We start from the raw sequence: 16,646 nt of genomic DNA on the forward strand, positions 1-16,646 counted from the left end.
CCTCCCTTCCACAGCATACAAGAGGGCCTCAAACAATGCGAGTGCTTGCTTTTTATAGCCCGAGGTAAATAGGATAGTAAGGTTACAGAGGAACAAAGGAATTCTTTTGGTTACAGCATTACAATTGGTTTACATTTTAAGTTATACATTTAGCAGTTTTCTATTGGTTCCCGCACTTTCAGTAAAACCACAAATGGCTGTGTCCTTATCGGGGACTTTTCCAGGTGGTGTTTGTACTGGGCTCAGGAAATTGAGAGATATATGGTGGGATGTGTTTGTACTGGGCTCAGGAAATTGAGAGATATATGGTGGGATGTGTCTGTACTGGGCCTGTTTGTGTTGAGCCCGGGGCTGAGGAATGTGCTTTGTGTTGAGCCCAGGGCTGAGGAATGTGCCTGATTTCTTTCATTTCCCCCTTTTCTCAGGTACCTCTAGAGACAATCTTGGGTCTTATAAGTCTGATTCTGTTTCAGCGTTTACAGGTTGGTATTGGGCTCTGAGGACCATGAGCTGTACGGTGTCAAACCTTTCCTTGACAAACTGTAAAATTCTGTTAACAACACAAGGTCCTACGGTTAACAGAAATAGTAGACTTAGCAGGGGTCCAAGGAAGGGGGCTAACAGGGAAAACATAGAGGAATTCCACCATTGGTCTGCAGCTGAAGCAAACTGCCGTGTTTTTACTTCTATGCTTAACTTGCGTAACTGTTGGACCCAGTTCTCTACAAGCCCTGATTCATTTATGTAGAAACAACAGTCTTCCTTTAGAAACATACATGTACCACCTTTTTCAGCAGTGAGTAGGTCTAGGGCCCTCCGGTTCTGCAAGGTTACCTGAGCTAGGGACGTGAGCTGCCACTGAAGGGAGGCAAGGGACTCAGCCAACTCCTCCATAGCAACGGCAAATTGTTGGTACAACTTGTTGCTTTCTATGAGGGTGTGACCTAGGGCTCCCCCCGCCAGTCTGGCCGCAATGAGGGATGCGGTGAGGGAGATTCCTGCAATGAGGGGGAGAAATATGGCTCATGCAGGTCTCGGTCTAGGGACTGGGTGAATAGCAGTACTAGTCCAGTTACCGGTGTACCCTAGGAACTCGCCGGCAGTTAGTAGAGTCAACCGGGGAACTAATGTGACAGGAAGACACAGTAGGTTGGTAACAGAGGGACTAGATAGGTTCTTAGATAATGTTCCATTACACCAGAAGAATATGCCCGGTGGAGCCCTTAGGGTGACATTAGGGGGCATTGCAGTGATGCTGCAGAGGCTGGAATTGGTTCCTGAGAAACAGTAGGGAAACTTCTCCTGACTGGGGTTTAGGTATAGGGGCACGTTAAGGATAGGGGCATATGAGAGGTTTCGGAGGTTGTTAGCTTGGGCAGAGGTAGAGGATCCCCAGGTCAGAGGGACAGCGGTTAGCAGTGGATGCCCTAGAGTGGCACACAGAAAGCAGCCAGACAGGCTATGAAGTCCTGTAAGGTTAGCAAGTTCTAGTCCTTCTTGTAATAATTTTAACCAGGAGAAAGGACGTAAGTCTTGTGTTAGTCTGTTTTCTTGTCATTGGATATTTCCATGGACCAGGGGCAGTACCTGCACTAGACCTCGCCACAGATAGAGGTGACTGCTAGGCCATGTGGAGGAGGAGGAGGAGTATACAGCCCCATGTTGAGGCGTGGTCCAGCGGGAGTTCCAGGGGTCTCTAACTATCCATGTATATGAAAAGTCTCCGTCCCATCTACGATGGAAGGCCCACTTAGGGTCTAACTGTTCTTTCTCTCCCCAATAACGGGATCTATGGATGTTACAATAGTTATAAGGACAGCCGGCATTTTGGTGCCACCAATAGTGTTTACAATTGTATTTAGTCTGATCAAACTCAAAGCATATTATTGGTGCCATAGGTTTGGCTATTTGAAAACCAGTAAAATTTAGTAGAATTGGGCTATTGCACCCTGAGGAGGGGCAATCAGCACTGGCCAATAATTTCCCAGGCTTATGAGGTTGCCCAGGGTGGGTTTGGTTTTCATAAAGCCAGAATCTCCAGACAAAGGGATTAAGAGCTGGTTTTGTGATTTCCCCAGTGGCCACTAGGGCGACTAACGTTAGGGTTAGACTACCTAACTGCATGTTTGCAGTGAGCTATGCTGCCGGCGCAGGGTGAGTTTTAAGGGGTTGTTCTTAGCTCTGTCCACAGTCCACGTGGCCGGTGCTTCAGCCGCCGCTGTGATTGGTCCCAGAAGGTCGGAGGTTGGGTCCACTGGCTTGACGTGGGTGCAGTGGATCCACGACGCGATGCCTTCTACCTTCAGGGCGGTGGGTGTGGTTAGGAGTACCTGGAGTGGTTCCTTCCACCTGGGTTCTAGGGTCTCTTGTCGGTGTCGCTTGACCAGGACCCAGTCTCCCGGCTGGTACGGATGGGGTGTCGGTGAGGGACCGGTCTCATATAGTTCCTTCAGCCTGGGCCAGATTTCTTGATGAATTTTCTGCAAGGTTTGTAGGGAAAATAAGAGTTCAGAGACATTTTCTGTTTCAGACTTGAGCAGATCATCTTTTAGGCTGGGAACCAGGGGTGGGGGTCTGCCATATATGATTTCGTAAGAGGTAAGGCCCAGTCTGTAAGGGGTATTACGGGCCCGGAACAGAGCGTAGGGGAGAAGGACCACCCAATTAGTGCCAGTCTCCATAGTCAATTTTGTTAAGGTCTCCTTTAAGGTCTGATTCATCCTCTCTACCTGTCCTGAACTCTGGGGCCTCTAAGCGCAATGTAGTTTCCAATTTGCCCCAAGGATGGAAGCCAAATCCTGACTTACCTTAGCGACGAAGGCCGGCCCATTATCTGCCCCTATCTGGACGGGGAAGCCATACCTGGGGAGGATATCTTCCAGAATTTTCTTTGCTACAACCTGAGCAGTTTCCCTTTTGGTTGGGAATGCTCCAGTCCACCCTAAAAAAGTATCTACAAAGACAAGTAAGTACCGATACCTATATTTTCCTGGCTTTACTTCAGTAAAATCTACTTCCCAGTAGATACCGGGCCTGGTTCCCCTGAGCCTTGTTCCCGTTGCAGCCTGGGATTGGGGGTAGGCGTTGTTAAGCTGGCAGACTTTGCAACTTGTCACGATGCTGCTGGCCGTCTCGGCTATATGTCTGATTTTGAGCTTGGAGCATCTGATCAGGTCTATCATCCGCCGGGCACCCAGGTGGGTGGTTCGGTGGATGTGTTCTAACACCTGTTGTCCTAATTTTTCTGGTAGGATGGTTTGATCATTAGTATCAGTCTACCACCCATTCTGGATCTATTTCAGAGGAAGTTTGTCGATCCACTGGAGATCTTGTTCTGAATAATCAGGGAGATATGGCAAGTCCCAGGGGCCCAGATCAGGGAGCTGGAGTGCAAGGAGTTGGCTGGGAGCCTTTGCCACACTCCTTGCAGTTTGCTGCCTTGAGCAATTGGAGTGGTTGGTTTCTGATGCCCTGGGCAATGTACAATAGCCAATTTTTCTGGTCTCTTCCTTTAGCCGTTAGTAACCCTCGCTCCCTATAAATGGCCCCATGTATGTGCGCTGTAGCAAAAGCATATCAGCTGTCTGTATATACTGTCAGTTTCTTCCCTGCCTCTAAGGTAAGAGCTTGGGTAAGTGCTATCAGTTCGGCCTTCTGGGCCGATGTCCCCAGGGGCAGGGGTTCCACCCAGATTACCTCAGTCTCTGAAGTCACTGCTGCTTCAGCGTACCTCTGGCCCTGATGCATGAAGCTCTCATCAGTGAACCAGACAAGGTCAGCGTCAGGAAGTGGGCGGTCCTGCAGGTCCTCTCGAACTCCGTGCACCTGAGCTAGTATCTTGGTGCAATCATGGAGTGGGGCGTCCAGGTCCGGGTTGGGCAGCAGCAAGGCAGGGTTTAAGGTTGTTGGGGGCAGGAAAGTTATCCTGAGGGGATTTAGTAGTAGTCCTTGGTAGTGGGTGAGCAGGTGGCTGTTTGAGTACACCACCCTCAATGGCATGTGGGGTAACGACCCGTAATTCTTGACCCATGACAAGTTTATCAACATCTTGTACCATCAGGGCCGTGGCCGCAATCATTCGGAGACAAGGGGGCCACCCGGCAGCCACTGGGTCTAATTTCTTTGATAGGTAGGCAACCGGCCTCCGCCAGGGGCCTAAGTTCTGAGTTATTACCGCCTTGGCGATACCCTTGCTCTCGTCCACGTGTAAGTGAAAGGGCTTGGTGACATCAGGTGGTCCCAGTGCAGGTGCAGAGAGTAGGGCGGTTTTGATCTGTTGGAAAGCTGACTCGGCTTCTTCTGTCCAATTAAACGGCTGCTGCCCCCATATTGCCTGATACAGGGGTTTAGCCAGCTCTGCGAACCCAGGTATCCATAGTCTACAAAATCCCGCTGACCCCAGGAATTCCCTTACTTGTCGGGTGGAGTGTGGCCTGGGGATCTGCAAAACAGTCTGCTTCCGGGCGTTTGTTAACCAGCGCTGCCCTCCTTTTAGCAGGTACCCCAGATATGTTACTTCTGATTTACAGATTTGAGCTTTCTTTGCCGAGGCTCGGTAGCCTAGATTCCCTAGAGTTTGTAAGAGACCTCTGGTCCCTTGAATACAAGCTTCTTGGGTCTCAGCAGCAATCAGGAGGTCATCAACATATTGTAGTAAGGTTATTTCAGGGTGTTTGCTCTGTTATTGTAAACCCGCTGGGCTATCTGAAGGAGGTCCTGCCTTTTAATGTCTGGGGCCGCCTGATTTACAAAAGACATTACAACAGCTGCCTGACTTCCTGGAGCCTCTGGGTCTATGGGGGTGTACTGTTTAAAAGCTTCCATTCATCTTTCTAAGTAGGTAGCTGGGCTTTCTGTCTTTCCCTGCAGAACAGAGTATACTTTAGCCAAATTAGTGGGCTTGCGAGCAGCTGCCCGGAGACCCGCCATTAGAGTCTGGCGATAAAGGTGTAACCGTCCCCTACCTTCTGCCATGTTGTAGTCCCACGCTGGCCTGTATTCTCTCTCGCTCCTCCGTTGTGAACAAGATTCGGAGGAGCTGCTGACAATCATCCCAAGTGGGCTGGTGGGTGAACATGACACTATCCAGTAAAGCCATTAAATCTTTGGGGTTGTCTGAAAACCGAGCACTCTGAGTCTTCCAGTTATACAGATCACTGGTGGAGAATGGCCAGTACTGGAGCCTGGGGATTCCTGTGTCATCTAGGGGTCCTATTTCCCGAAAGGGTAGAGCCACTGTTGAGTCAGGCGGCTGGGGGGGGGCTAGCCCGCAAAGTGCACCCTCGCGTCCACCCCGCCAGCCCTTCAGAGTTACTTCCACTTTCAGCGGGTCGGGGTGCACTGGCCCCCTCCCGTCCACCTGCTCCTTCCCGCGGCTCAGCCCGGTGGGCCGGGGCCTGGGGTCCGGAGTGGTACGGAGGGGGTTCTGTGGACAGTGGGTCCCCGCTATCAGGTAGAACAGGATGGGGGGGCAGTCAGTTGCTTGGATTTTAGCGGCCGAGCAACCAGTGCCTTACAGGGTTCAGGGGCTGATTGGAAAGGGGACAGCCAGGGAGGCGGGTTCTCAACAAGGTCCTGCCATACGAGGATATATGGGATTTGATCTAAGTGGCCCGCACGCCCAGGTAGGAAAATCTTGGACTTTACTCTAGTGATGACAGGAAGTCGGAACGTCCCTTCGGGTGGCCACCCCACATCAAAGGCAGGCCATTCGGAGCGGCACAGAGTAATTAGCTTTCCCTTCCTGATTTCCATACTAAGATCATGGCCCCTTGCTCTAACTTCCTTGAAATTACTTGTAAGGAGAGATAGGGAAGTGCTCTGGGTATTACCCATCCTGTAATAATTTGTAGTCTCTTCCTGTAAAGGAATATGGATTAGAATTCCTGTAAAGGAAATCTGGCGTATTAATAATATCTAGCCACAAGCGCGCTCCAGAAGCCCGGGTCAGAATCAGTTCAGATAAAAATCTAGATCAGATGAGAGCCAGGGGACGTCTCCCACTGGTCTCCGCTGGCTGTCCTATAGCACGTCCGCCAGGACTGCGTCAGCTTCAGTTTCAGACCTCACGAGTCACAGATACAGGTTCAGAACAGATACGGACAGACAAACAGAGACGAGCCGGCTCACCTATCAGCAGATCGATCCTGGTAGATCCGTTGACCAGGGGTCTGGTGGGCTTGGGGAATCCCGGACGAGCCCCCAGATGTTATGCCCAGACCATTTGTTCCCCAAAGAAGACCACCAGAGTCCAGAGTCAAAGCCAAGCGGCAAGGATCTTTTACTGCAAGTTCGAACTTGGTCCCTCCCTTCCACAGCATACAAGAGGGCCTCAAACAATGCGAGTGCTTGCTTTTTATAGCCCGAGGTAAATAGGATAGTAAGGTTACAGAGGAACAAAGGAATTCTTTTGGTTACAGCATTACAATTGGTTTACATTTTAAGTTATACATTTAGCAGTTTTCTATTGGTTCCCGCACTTTCAGTAAAACCACAAACGGCTGTGTCCTTATCGGGGACTTTTCCAGGTGGTGTTTGTACTGGGCTCAGGAAATTGAGAGATATATGGTGGGATGTGTTTGTACTGGGCTCAGGAAATGAGAGATATATGGTGGGATGTGTTTGTACTGGACCTGTTTGTGTTGAGTCCAGGGCTGAGGAATGTGCTTTGTGTTGAGCCCAGGACTGAGGAATGTGCCTGATTTCTTTCACTGAAACTGAATTGAGGTCTAGAAACATCATCAAGAAATAATGTCTGTAGGGCCAGTTCTTTGTCCAATCACAGTTGTAGTGATCTGAGTTAGTAATCAGAGATAGGAAGCATCTGACAATTTGCTTTATAGCTCCTATTGTTAGAGAGTTTAGCAAGAGTGTGGTTTGTCTGGTAGCCACAGGAGTTTAAAAAGATGCCATGCCAGTCGAGCCCGAACTCTTGATCTGCAGGTAACTTTTGTTTCCTTGACCTTAGGGTCCCTTTTAGTTGATAAAGGGGCGTGCATCTGTTTTGGTCTCTCAGATCACAGCACCATCATGATGAGTCTCTACATTGTCTACTTATTTTTATCCATGTACTTGATGGATCAGATCTTTTTGTACCCTAATAATAGTTGATACCACACAATGTGAGTGGGTCTTAATTAGCCCATAAAGCAAAGCAATATTCCTTAAAACTGTCTGTGAGTATAATGAACCTCTTATGCTGTGAAGATGTTTTCAGTCCTTTTTTGTTTGAGAGAAAAACCTCTACTCATTTTTTAATTACCTGATCACATACCGCAGATTCAAACTAATTTTGTAAGCTTTTTCTGTACGTTATGCTATATTGCCAACACAGATATTTAATCTCCAAACAGAATTCTGCAAAACACCTTGCCCTGTAAGACATTCACTGAAGGCATTGTCCCATCTATTTTGGGCATTTTTTGATCCTTTATCTTGTGCTTAATTTAACAAGTTGGTTAATATTTTTGTTGGAACCTTAGGTGGCTTTAGTTTTCTAAATTCACAGGATGTCCCATGACTAGTGTCAGGCCTCGGAGCCCAAGCCAAGCCATCGCATCCCCTGTGACTTGCACATATATGCCCAGATGGCCTGAAGTAACTGAAGAATGACAAAAGAAGTGCAAATGCCCTGCCTCGTCTTAACTGATGATATTCCACCACAAAAGAAGTGAAAATGGCCGGTCCTTGCCTTAAGCGATGATATTATCTTGTGAAATTCCTTTTCCTGGCTCATCCTGGCTCAAAAAGCTACCTGACTGAGTACCTTGTGACCCCCACTCCTGCCTGCCAGAGAACAACTCCCCTTTGACTGTAATTTTCCTTTACCTACCCAAATCCTATAAAACGGCCCCACCCTTATCTCCCTTCACTGACTCTCTTTTCGGACTCAGCCCGCCTGCACCCAGGTGATTAAAAAGCTTTATTGCTCACACAAAGCCTGTTTGGTGGTCTCTTCACACGGACGCGCATGACAACTGGCACTGCCATTATTTTGGAAATAAGACACGAGCATCAGTTAGCTGTAATCATGGGGTTAATCACTTGCATTTACTTTATGAATATTTACTGTAAGAAAGCAAGTGAAGGCCAGGGAAGTGAGCAGTGCTTCAATATATCCACTCTTTCCAGTCTGAAATAGATTCTGTCTCTATCACTGCCTCATGTCCTATCAAAATTATTCAATGTATTTGTCAGAATTTGAATTCAAAAGGAAAATTCTTCATTAAAATAAAATTGGCTAAATTAATTTGAGTGATAAAACTATTTGACAAATTTAATTTAGGTTCCAATGAGCCAAGTTTGGGGGAATTTATTACAACATCTTTAGAATGGCACGTGGCTTGTCACCGGCATTTAAGTATATAAGTCAATATTCCAATTAAGTTTCAGAGCTATTTGGAAGTAGCTACCATACTACCATAATGAACTATCTTCTATAAGCTATAGATTTGAACCACAGATTTTTAACTTCCAAACAATTTTAAAAACAAAACAATTATTTCCGTTTAGAAATTGTTATACTTTGTTGTATAATACATAAGGTATAAATTTAAAGTGAGCAGGTTCGATGAGGACTGATCTCATCCAGTTAGAATAGGACGGATCTTTTCTAATTCTGGTTTTATCTCCAGTTTTTATTTGGAATGTTTCCTTCTAGTTCATTTTGGGTCGGCTGTTCTACTGCAGGGATTTAAATTCTTGATCTTTAGGCTTTCGATATTAAAGGCTTTCAGGTTTGCTGTTTCCCTTGGCAACCAGTTTAATTGAACAAATAAGAGTCCTTTCTGTGATCATAAACTAAAAGGTTTTGTAATTTGCCTTTTAAATTTCTCCTCTCATCTAAGATCTCTCATATTCTTTCATGCAATAAAAGCAGGAGTAGACAGTGTCATATAAGATGTCTCTCTATTTTGAAGCCCTAAGTATGAAATGTTCGGTTTTTTTTTCCTTGTTTGTTTCTGTTACTTGACTCAGTAACAAATCATAACATTTGTATTCTGCCTTGTAATTTATAAACCACTTTAATATTCTCATATTAACTTTAAAATAAGCCTATGAAGTAACAGAGTCATTTACTGAACCCTTGGCATATAGCAGGTTGTTAAAGATTAACTGAATGGGCCAGGCTCAGTGGCTCATGCCTGTTATCCCACCACTTTGGGAGGCTGAGGCGGGTGGATCACCTGAGGTCAGGAGTTCAAGACCAGCCTGGCCAACATGGCGAAACTCCATCTCTACTAAAAATACAAAAACTACCTGGGTGTGGTGGCGCATGCCTGTAATCTCAGCTACTTAGGGAGGCTGAGGTAGGAGAATCGCTTGAACCTGGGAGGTGGAGGTTGCAGTGAGCTGAGATCATGCCATTTCTCTCCAGCCTGGGCAACAAGAGAGAAACTTCGTCTCAACAACAACAACAACAGAAAAAAAGATTAACTGAATGAAATGTAGATATTAGTATCTTATTCTAAAAACAGGTATTTGAAGCTATGATAAGTTGAAATCATTTTCTAAGATCATTGGGTAGATTCTGGGCTCATTTTCAGCTGTTCTAGATCACTGGGCTAGGTTTTTTTCCTTTATGCTATATCACATATTTGAGGTTTCAGTTTTTGCGGTTGTTTTTAAGGTAAAATTTACATAGATTGAAATGTTCGGATATTAATGTACAATTTGAGTTTTGAGAAGTACATTTATCTGTACAGTGAAGACGCCAACCAAGATATCAAATATTTCCATCTTCCCAACGCCCCTAGGGATATTTCCCATACCCTTTACCCCATGGCAATCACTGTTCTGACTTTTTTTCCTGCCATATGTTAGTTTTGCCGGGTCCAAAATTTCTTATAAATGAGATCATATAGAAGATACTCTTTATGTCCCAGTTATTTCATGTGGCATAATGGCTGAGATCCATCCACATTGTTGTGTGTATAAGTTGTTTATTCCTTTTTATTGCTGAATAATATTTATTATATGAATATATCACAATTTGCTTATCTGTTCTGTTGATAAGCATTTTGGTTATTTATTTTTTTAGCTATTATAAATCCAACTGCTATAAACATTTGTGTACAAGTTTCTTTGTGAATATAAATGTTTATTTTTATTGGAGACTTACTAGATTACAAGGTAGTTGATGGAGAACATAATGTAGCTACCAAGTCTTTTTCTAAAGTGGTTGTACTATTTTATACTCCTACCAATAACATATAAGTATTCTATTTGTTCCACATCCTAGTTAATATTTACTGTTGTTAGTCTTTTACATTTTAGCTATTGTAGTGGATAGACAGTAGATTTCCTTATGGTTTAATTTGTGTTTCTTGGTTAATGTGCTGACATTTTTTTCCTGTTCTTATATGCCATTCATGTATTATTGTTAGTGAAGGGTCCAACGTTTTCCCCACATTTATTTAAGATTCTCTTTTTGTGAGTCATGGGCATTCTTTATATATCCTGGATATACATTTTTGTCAGATATGTTTATTGTGAATATGCTCTCTGAGTTGGCAACTTTTCAATTTGTTTTCTTAATGATATCTTGATGAATAGAAATCTCCCTTGATAAGATTTAGTAGAAGGTTTTTAATTTTATTGATCTTTCCAAAGAAACAATTTTGGCTTTAATTTTTATATTATCTGTCTTTTTTATTTTATTGATTTAAGCTCTTTATTCCCTTCCTTCTACTTCCTAGATGAGCAAACTAAACCCAAAGGACTTTGAGAGATCTTGTTTTTTATTCTAATTTAATTCTGTTGTGTTTAGAGAATGCACTCCATGAGAATTCCTTTTAAAATTTACTTAAATTTATTCTATGATACGTGTGGTCCATATTGGTAAATACTTTAATGCACTTAAAAATATAATATGATTATACATAATTATAGTATAATTCAGTTGTTTCATACAGTGAACAATAAATGTGAACTAGGTCAGGATGGTTATGGTGTTTAAATTTTCTCTCTCCCTACTACTTGATTGTGTACAATTGTTTTATTAATTGCTGAGGAAGAGATATGGACCTCAGCCTATTTTTGTCTGCCCCTCCCTTCCCAAGGCATTGGAGGGGAATGTGCCAACCGGCAGTTAGAAGAGAAAGATGGCATTGGGGGAAATTTTAGAGAGTCTTCAAACTCTTTTTTATTCTCATGTTCCATATTTCTAATTTTAACCTAAATAATGTGCTTTTACACTGGATTGTAAAAGGCATGTGATTTTAGAGATTTTATTTTGGGATGTACTGTCTTAATGCTGTATTTAAGGGAAACAATGATTAATGTGCATCACCCTATCTTGTTTTTGATGCCAGGGTAGTTGTATGATTTTGTTACTAGCAGTGCTATACCTGAATGTGACTTGGTCACCTTGGAAATGCAGGAACTTATATGAAAGTACTGTAAAATAAAATGAGGATTGGTTCGCAGGAAAAAAAATTGTATATTTTATTTTTGTAGATTTTCTTTAATTCTGTCCATTTATTGCTTCATGTATTTAGAAGATCTGCTGTTAGGCACACACATATTTATAATTCTTATGATTTCAGTTGAATTGACCATTTTATAATTATGAAATAACTTTGTCTTGGGTAATATTCTTCCTTAGTTTACTTCAACTGCTATTAATGTAGGTACTCTAGACTTCTGCTGACACTTTTCATGGTGCCTGCTTTCCATCTACTTACATTCAATTTCTCAGGGTCTTTATATTTAATGTGTGTTTCCTATACACAGCATGTAGTTAAACCTTCCTTAAAAATTTTTATTGATACATAATATTCGTACATATTTATGGCTACATGTGTTATTTTTGTTACATGCGTAGGATGTGTAATGACCAAGTCAGGGTATTTGGAGTATCCATTCCCTTAAGGATTTATCATTTCTATGTGTTGAGAACATTTTAAGTCCTCTTTTCTAGCTATTTAGAAATATACAATACATTGTTAACACACTCACCCTGTTTTGCTATAGAATATTAGAACTTATTCTTCCAGTATAACTGCATGTTTGTACCCATTAACCAACCTCTCTTCATAAACCCCACAAATACATGTTTCCTAGCTTATGGTCTCTATTATTCTATTCTCCACCTCTATGACATTTTAGCTCCCACCTTGACAATCTGCATTATTTATGTTTCTGTGCTTGGTTTATTTTACTTAACATAATGACCTCCAATTCCAACAATGTTGCTACAAGTGACATGATTTTATTATTCTTTTATAGCCAAGTGTTATTTTATTATATATATATATATTCCATATTTTCTTTATCAGCTGAATCATTGATGGACACTTAGGTTGATCTCATATCTTTAGTATTATGAATAGTGCTATAATTTAAAAAAAGTTACAGGTATCCCTTTGATATACTGACTTCTTTTCCAATGGATAAATACTCAGTGGGATGGCTGGACCATGTGGTGGTTCTATTTTTTTGTTTTTTGCAAAATTGCAATACTATTTTCCATGGTGGCTATACTAATTTACAGTCCTACCAACAGTATATTAAAAGTTTCCTTTTCTCTGCATCCTTACCAGAATTGTTTTTTGACTTTTTAATGATAGCCATTCTAACCGGAATAAGATGATATCTCATTGTGGTTTTGATTTGCATTTTTCTAGTGATTAGTGATGGTTAGCGTATTTTTATATACCTGTTGGTCATTTGTATGTTGTTGTTGTTGTTTTTCTGAGATGGGGTCTCGCTCTGTAGCCAGGCTGGAGTGCAGTGGTGCAATCTCAGCTCACTGCAACCTCTGACTCCCTCCTGGTTCAAGTGATTCTCCTGCCTCAGCCTCCCGAGTAGCTGGGATTACAGGCATGTGCCACCACACCCAGCTACTGTTTGTATTTTTAGTAGAGATGGGGTTTCACCATGTTGTCCACGATGGTCTCGATCTCCTGACCTCACAATCCACCCGCCTCGGCCTCCCGAAGTGCTGGGATTACAGGCGTGAGTCACTGCACCCGGACTGTATGTTGTCTTTTGAAATACGTCTATTCATGTTTTTTGCCCATTTTTAATGGGACTCTTTGTTGTTGTTGTTGTTGTTTTCTGTTGAGTTCCTTGCGTATTCTTGACATTAGTTCCTTGTTGGATGAACTTTATAAATATTATCTCCCATTCAACAGGTTGTCTCTTCACTCTGTTGATTGTTTCCTTTGCTGTGCAAAAGCTTTTTAGTTTAGTATAGTCCCATTTGTCTGTTTTTGCTTTTGTTGCCTGTGCTTTTGAGGACTTAGTTATAAAATCTTTGCCTAACCAATGTCCTGAAGTGCTGAACTATGTTTCCTTCTAGGATTTTTATAGTGTCGGTCTTACCTTTCAGTCTTTAACCCATCTTGAATTGATCTTTGCATATAGTGAGAGATAGGAATCCAGTTTCATTCTTCTGCATATGGATGTCCAGTTTTCCAAGCAGCGTTCTTTATAGAGGATGTTATTTCTGCTGATGCGTATTCTTGGCACCTTTGTTGAAAATCGTTTAAACACATGGATTTATTTATGTGTTCTTTATTCTATTTCATTAGTTTATGATTCTGATTTTATACCAACACTCATGTTCTGGTTAGTATAGCCCTGTGATATGTTTTGAATTTAGGTAGTGTGATGCCTTTGGCTTTGTTATTTTTGTTCAGGATTGCCTTGGCTATTTGGGAACTTTTCGGTTCCACACAAATATTAGAAGTGTTGTTTTTTTATTTCTGTGAAAAATGACCTTGTATTTTGATAAGGATTCCATTGAATCTGTAGATTGCTTTGGGCAATACAATCATTTTAATAACATTAATTCTTCTAATCAATGAGAATTGGATGTATTCCCATTTGGTTTTGTCCTCTTCAATTTCTTTCATCAGTGTTTTGTAATTTTCCTTGTAGAGGTCATTTATCTCTTTGATCAAATTTATTTTTAGATTTTTTTTTTTTTTGCAGCAATTGTAAATGGGATTGCCTTCTCGATTTCTCAGCTAGTTCGTTATTTGTGTATAGAAATGCTACAGATTTTTGTATGCTGATTTTATATCCTGTAACATTACTGAAATTATGTATAAGTTCTAAGAGAATTTTAGTAGTGTCTTTAGGTTTTTCTAGATATAAGATCATGTCACTTGCTAAGAGAGACACTTTAATTTTCTCTTTTCAAATGTAGCTGCCTTTTATTTATTTTTGTTGTCTGATTGCTCTAGCTAGGACTTCCAGTACTATGTTGAATAGGAGTAGTGAAAGTGGGAATCCTGGTCTAGTTTCAATTCTCAGAGGAAAGACTTTCAGCTTTCCCCCATTCAGTATGATATTAACTGTGGGTTTGTCATACATGGCCTTTATTATGTTGGGGTATGTTCCGTTTATGTCTAATTTGTTGAGAGTTTGTATCATAAAGAGATGTTGACTATTATCAAGTGCTTTTTCTGCGTTTATTGAGATGATCATACGATTGTCATTCATTCTGTTGATGTGATGTATCACGTTTATTAATTTGCATGTGTTGAACTGTCCTTACCTCCTAAGGATAACTCCCACTTGATCACTGTGTATTATATTTTTGATATGTTGTTGGATTCAATTTGCTAGTATTTTATTGAGGATTTTTGTATCTATATTCATCAGAGATATTGGTCTGTAGTTTTCTTTTTTGTTGTTGTTGCATCTTTGGTTTTGGTATTAGGATAATGCTGGCCTTATGGAATGAGTTAGGAAAAATTCCATTGTCTTCAATTTTTGGGACAGCTTGAGGAGAATCGGTGTTAGTGTTTTGTAAGTTTGATGGAATTCAGTAGCGAAGTCATCTGATTTGGAACATTTCTTTGTTGGGAGATGTTTTATTACTGAATCCATCTAATTACTGATTATTAGTCTCTTCAGGTGTTCTATTTCTTCCTGATTCAATGTTGGTAAGTTGTGTGTGTCCAGGAATTTATCTATTTCCTATAAGTTTCCCAGTTTGTTAGTGTACAGTTGTTCATAATAGCCTCTGATGATTATTTGTAAAATATTTCTTTGGTATCAGTGAGTATGTCTCCTTTTTTGTTTCTGATTTTATTTGGGTCTTTTTTTCCGTTTTCCTTGGTTAGCCTTGCTAGTTGTTTACCAATGGTATTTATCCTTCCAAAAAACCAACTTTTCATTTTGTTGATCCTTTTTATTGTTTTTTAAGTCCCTATTTTGTTTAGTTTTGTTCTGATCCTTTTTTTCTTCTACTAATTTTGAGTTTGGTTTGTTCTTTTCTTTCTAGTTTCTTAAGGTAAATTGTTAGATTGTTCATTTGAGCTCTTTCTATATTTTTGATGTAGGTGTTTATTGCTATAACTTCCCTCTTAGCATGTATTTTTTGCTGTATCCTATAGGCTTTGGTAGGTTGTGTTTCTATTTTCATTAGTTTCTAGACATTTTTTGATTGCCTTTATAATTTCTACCCTAACTTGATGATCATTCAGGATCATGTTGTTTAATTTTCATGTATTTTTACAGTTTCTAAAGTTCCTTTTCTTATTGATTTCTAGTTTTATTACATTGTGGTTAGAGAAGATAATTGAAATGATTTCAATTTTTAAAAAATTTTTGAGACTTGTTTTGTTTCCTAACATATGGTCAATTTTGGAAAATGTTTCATGTGCTGTCAAGAAAAACGTGTATTCTGTAGCTGCTGAATGAAATATTCTGTAAATGTCTGTTAGGTCCATTTGATAAAAAAAAAAACTCAGTGTTTATTTGTTAATTTTCTGTCTAGATTATCTGCCTAATGCTGAGGGTGGATTGTTGAAGTCCCCAGCTATTATTACATTGGAGTCTATTTCTCTCTTTAGGTACAATATTTGCTTTATATATCACAGTTCTCCAATGTTGGTTGCATACATCTTTATAATTATTCTGCTGAGAAATCTGCTGTTAGTCTGATGGGGGTTCCCTTATAAGTGACTGGACAGTTTTCTCTTGCTGATTTTAAAATGTCCTCTTTGTCTTTGACTTTTTACAGTTTCACTCTAATATGCTGTAGAGATGTTTTTGAATTTTATCTATTTGGGGAATCCCTGAGCTTCCTATATCTGATGTGTCAGTCTCTTGCTAGACTTAGGAAGTATTCTGCCATTATTTTATTAAATGGTGTTTCTATCCCCTTTGTTTTTTCTTCTCCTTCTGGGACACCAAACATTTGATATTTGGTTTCTTTATGGTGTCCCACATATCGCATAGAATCTGCTTATTCTTTTTGATTCTTTTTTCTTTATTTTTGTCTACTGGGTTATTTCAAAAGACAAGTCTTTGTGTTCTGAAATTCTTTCTGCTTGATTGTGTCTCTTGTTGAAGCTTTTGAATGTATTTTGTATTTAATTAAATAAATTTTTTAGTTCCAGAATTCCTGTTCCATTCTTTTTAATGACATCTATCTTTTTGTAATTTTAAAATTCATATCCTGAATTGTTTTCTGGATTACTTTTTATTGTTTGTTTGTATAGTCTTGTATCTCACCGAGCTTCTTTAATATCATCATTTTGAATTCTTCTGGGATTTTATAAATTTCTTTTTTATTGGTATGTGTTGCTGGAGAATTATTGTTTTCCTTTAGAGATGTCATATTTTCTTGCTTTTTCATGTCTTATTTGCCTTTACATTGATATCTGCATATCTGATGTAACAGTCAC

This window comes from Theropithecus gelada, chromosome 11 (assembly GCF_003255815.1).
Source record: "Theropithecus gelada isolate Dixy chromosome 11, Tgel_1.0, whole genome shotgun sequence".
NCBI lineage: Eukaryota > Metazoa > Chordata > Mammalia > Primates > Cercopithecidae > Theropithecus > Theropithecus gelada.